Source organism: Triticum aestivum, chromosome 1B (genome assembly GCF_018294505.1).
Source record: "Triticum aestivum cultivar Chinese Spring chromosome 1B, IWGSC CS RefSeq v2.1, whole genome shotgun sequence".
In the NCBI taxonomy this organism is placed as follows: Eukaryota; Viridiplantae; Streptophyta; class Magnoliopsida; order Poales; family Poaceae; genus Triticum; species Triticum aestivum.
In genome coordinates, this window is record NC_057795.1 from 262244656 (window position 1) to 262249726 (window position 5071).

The 5071-nt window shown below is 46.0% G+C and overlaps 1 pseudogene; it reads right to left on the bottom strand.

Moving 5' to 3' along the window:
• Nucleotides 1–223: 223 nt before the first annotated feature.
• Nucleotides 224–1092, bottom strand: LOC123078140 (probable BOI-related E3 ubiquitin-protein ligase 2; annotated as a pseudogene).
• Nucleotides 1093–5071: the final 3979 nt, after the last annotated feature.

Consider the following 5071-nt stretch of genomic DNA (forward strand, 5'->3'; position numbering starts at 1 on the left):
AAGCAAGTATTTTCTCCTAAAGCGAATTTGGTGTAAAAATTCATACTGCAAGTATATTAGAGAAGAGTTGAAAGTATCTTACAAAACCTATTCCATATGGTTGACGCCTGTAGCGGCTCCTCCGATGACAGCAACAGGTTAAAACATATCCTTCTTATTGGCTTCGGTATATAAAATTGTGCACAAACATAAGCTAAAATCAGATGTGTCAGAGCAAAGAAGAGGGAGATAACGGAGAGGTGACAGAAAAGCAATCACTACAAAATTTGTTGCTCTGAGTAACATATCTCCCAATTCTCTTTCCATCCCTGACCAAATTTCTACTACAAAATCGTTCCTCCTCCCATCCTCTCGAACATGCCACCTGCAGACAGAGTGATTGAGACAACTATATCTGAAAGAGTTGAGAAGAATAACACACCAGACCCAAAACCACGTGTTGCCCCACCTCCGAACTGCGTTCGCAAAGCATGTCTCTCCGCTAGCTCCCTGGTCGGCGTTCCATGTTTGCCCCACCTTCGCTCTTCGCCATGGTCGCGCACAACTGGCAAGTGTCCACGACGGCGTCGCAGGCGCTGCAGAGGCATAGGTGCCTGCACGGCAGCAGCAACACACACGACTCGCCCTCGCCGCAAGCCCTGCACGCCGCCGCCGCCGCTTGGAAGCTGCAGTGTCGTCGTCGGCGGGGGTCTCAAAACAGCAGGATCGCGCGTCCTCAGCGTCGACCTCTTCATCCGGTGCCGCCAACGCCTTGGATGCTGCAGCGTCGTCGCTGGCGGTGGTCTTGAAACAGCAGGACCGCGCGTCCTCGGTGTCGACCTCTTCATCTGGTCCGGTGGCGGCGATGGCAGCGCAAGGGGACTGCAGGAGCTGGTCGAGTGTAGCTTGGAGGCCCGCAGCGACAGCCTCGTGGCTCTTGGCGACGCGTATCCACGCCTAACCCTCGGCGCAAATCTGGCTTAGCCTCTTTGGCAGCTTGGCGTTGCGGCAGCACGCCAGCTCCAGTGCGGCCTTCGCGGCCCGTAGCTGCCTCGTTTGCAGCATGCTCCCTCCCGGCTTGCAACGGCCACACACGCTTATGTTGGTCGCCATCGACCAGACGCGCCTTCACCCGTTCAGCTCGAGTAACAGTTGTCGGCGTGGCATGCAGGGTCAGGCGGCGGCATGCGCGCGGCCATGTGCGTCAGCCGGTGGCCGAGCAAAGGAGCGACCAGCGGAGACCTGCGCGTAAGGAGAGGCCGGCGGCGGCGTGCGACCACGTGCCTCAACCGGTGGCCAAGGGATGGAGCGGCCGACGGTGACCTGCGCGTAAGGGGATGCCGGCAGCGGCGTGCGGCTACGTATGTCGGCCGACGACCGAGCGAAGGAGCTGCGAGCGGTGACCAGCGCGTAAGGAAAAGACAGCGGCGGCGAGGGCGAAAATAGAGGTGGATCGGTGGCAACGAAAGAGGCAAGGCGATCGGCGGTGACGGAGGAGGAGCGGGCGACGCGTATGGGTGGGGCGGCGACCCTCTAGGGCGTAGGAGGGTGGGACGGGCAAAGGCAGGCAACATGGGAGGTGGAAGTTGTTTTCAGCGAGCACAAATTAAGGGATCCGATCGCTTTCAGTTTCCTTTTTTCGTGATCGTAGCCCCATAGGAATTGCGGAGGCGGGTCGTTGAGCTTCAGAATTTCTCTGGTGAAGCACGGTCAGTCAATCTAAATTACTAAGTGCACACGAAAAAACGGATTAGATTAAGCCTAGCGGTTGGATTGACTTTAATGGACCTAATCATGCGGTGGTAATTTGATAGAGGCAAAGGTGTCCCGTCTTTCGATGAGATGATGGATATCGCTTTGTTGGCAGTCGACTTTGACGATCCGACTACGAACGTGCGAGGACGTCGCGCCTTAGCAATCGCTAAACCAACTCCGAGAGGTTATTGACCACGCCGGAGCACGATCAACCTGACCACGAGGGTCTGTTTCCTGCGAGCAAACGAAGAACAAGCAAGAAACTGAGATTGCAATCTGGATATTGCGAATATAAGATGAAAGCTTTATTGATCAAGGTGGGGTTCTGTGACGCCTTTGTCTGGTCGTTGAACACAAACGAAGTACGCGAAGTTGCAGCTATGGCGAACTTTTAATCTAAACAAAACTCAAAGTCTAAACGATGCCCTAAGGGCTGTATATATGGAGGAAGAGGGGGGGGGAGTTTCGTGGCCCTTGGTGGAGGGGTCCGAAATCAACCCTATCTCTTGTTTCCCCACACATACGGACTCTAAAAATAGCCTATACTTATGTATTTCGAAATTACATGGGTCTGGCCCAATAATAAGGTGACGCAGCACCTAAAATAGCCTCGGGACGAAATTTATGAAGTGGCATCTTGTATATTTCGTCCAAGGCTTCATGCACCCATTATGGTGGCTTCAAAGTCCTGAAATCATCACTTGTAACTCCGTTCTTGTTCCCCTTGTGCATGCCATCATCTCCATGCTTGTTCTTGCTCCAATGTTCATCCTTCTCCAAGCTAGGCCCTTCATTTGTAAGCAAAACAAATGTATTCAACTTAGGCAGCATCATATTCTCATGAACATTAGAATCATTACCAAGAAACGAAAGTACCTGGTAATTTAGCTGGCGTGCACGAGCTCTAGTAATTGGTCCAGTATGTATAGCAGCAGGGGCTGTGGGTGTAACAATTGTATTGATGTCCTCATCATCCTCCCCTTTTTGAAATGAAGTCGTCCTCGACAGAAGTTCATCTTCCTCACCCAAATAAGGCTTTAAATCTGCAATGTTAAAAGTGGGACTAACCCCAAAATCTGCAGGCAGCTCAAGTTTATATGCATTATCATTTATTTTCTCTAACACCTTAAAGGGACCATCAGCACGTGGCATTAGCTTTGATTTGCGCAAATTAGGAAATCTATCCTTACGCAAATGTAACCAAACAAGATCTCCAGGTGCAAACACAACATGTTTTCTACCCTTATCTCCAGCAAGTTTATATTTAGCATTCATACGCTCAATGTTTTCCTTATTTAACTCATGCATTTTTAAAATCAATTCAGCACGTTGTTTAGCATCAAAATTAACCTTCTCCGAAGATGGAAGAGGCAACAAATCAATAGGTGCACGAGGTAGGAAACTATACACAACTTCAAAAGGGCACATCTTAGTAGTAGAATGCAATGAACGATTATAAGCAAATTCAATATGAGGCAAGTATTCCTCCCACATTTTCTTATTATTCTTCAAAACAGCCCTAAGCATAGTAGACAACGTTCTATTGACTACTTCAGTTTGTCCATCAGTTTGGGGGTGACAAGTAGTACTAAAAAGCAGTTTAGTCTCCAACTTAGCCCATAAACATCTCCAAAAGTGGCTAAGAAATTTAGTATCACGATCTGAAACAATAGTATTTGGCACACCATGCAAGCGAATAATTTCACGAAAGAACAAATCAGCAACATTAACAGCATCATCGCTTTTATGACATGGTATAAAGTGTGCCATTTTCGAGAATCTATCCACGACAACAAATATGCTATCCCTCCCCTTCTTTGTTCGAGGTAAACCTAAAACAAAGTCCATAGATATATCCTCCAAGGAACACTAGGTACAGGCAAAGGCATATATAAACCATGAGGATTGAGTCGTGACTTAGCTTTTTGACATGTAGTGCAGCGAGCAATAAACGCTCAACATCCCGTCTCATCTTTGGCCAAAAGAAATGTGTAGCAAGTACGTCCCCCGTCTTCTTCCCGCCAAAGTGTCCCATTAATCCTCCTCCATGCGCCTCCTGCAACAACAAAAGACGAACGGATGTAGTTGGAATGCATAGCTTATTAGCACGAAACATAAATCCATCGTTAACGACGAACTTGTTCCACATTCTTCCTTCTTTACAATTCTGCATTACATCTTTAAAATCAACATCATGCACATATTGATCTTTGATGGTCTCCAAACCAAATATTTTGAAGTCAAGTTGTGAAAGCATAGTATAGCGGCGAGACAATGCATCAGCAATAACATTTTCTTTTCCCTTCTTGTGTTTAATGACATAAGGAAAAGTCTCAATGAATTCAACCCATTTAGCATGTCTACGATTCAGTTTAGCTTGACTTTTAATATGTTTCAAAGATTCATGATCAGAATGTATAACAAATTCTTTGGGCCATAAATAATGTTGCCATGTTTCTAAAGTCCGAACAAGAACATATAATTCTTTATCATAAGTAGAATAATTCAGACTAGGCCCACTCAATTTTTCAGAAAAGTATGCAACAGGTTTGCCATCTTGTAATAACACACCTCCTAATCCAATTCCACTAGCATCACATTCAAGCTCAAAAGTCTTATTAAAATCAGGAAGTTGGAGTAAAGGAGCATGTGTCAACTTATCTTTCAATACCGTGAAGGCTTCTTCCTGTGCGGTACCCCAAAGAAAAGGCACATCTTTCTTTGTAAGCTCATTGAGAGGTGCAGCAATGGTGCTGAAATCTCTCACAAAACGCCTATAGAATCCAGCGGGGCCAAGAAAACTCCTCACTTGTGTGATCGTTTTGGGCTGCGGCCAACTCTCAATAGCTTCAATCTTGGCTTTATCAACTTCAATTCCCTGTGGAGTAACAACATAGCCAAGAAAATATACTTGGTCGGTGCAAAAGGTGCACTTCCCAAGGTTACCAAACAAACGTGCATCACGTAGAGCAATAAAAACAGCACGTAAATGTTCCAAATGTTCTTCCAAAGATCTGCTATAAATCAATATGTCATCAAAGTAAACTACCACAAATCGTCTAATGAAAGCACGTAAAACTTCATTCATTAATCTCATGAAAGTACTAGGTGCATTAGTTAACCCAAAAGGCATGACTAACCACTCATATAATCCAAACTTAGTTTTGAATGTTGTTTTCCATTCATCACCCAATTTCATACGAATTTGATGGTATCCACTACGCAAATCAACTTTGGAGAATATTGTAGAGCCACTCAATTCATCAAGCATATCATCTAGCCTAGGAATAGGATGACGATAACGAATAGTAATATTATTAATGCCTCTACAATCAAC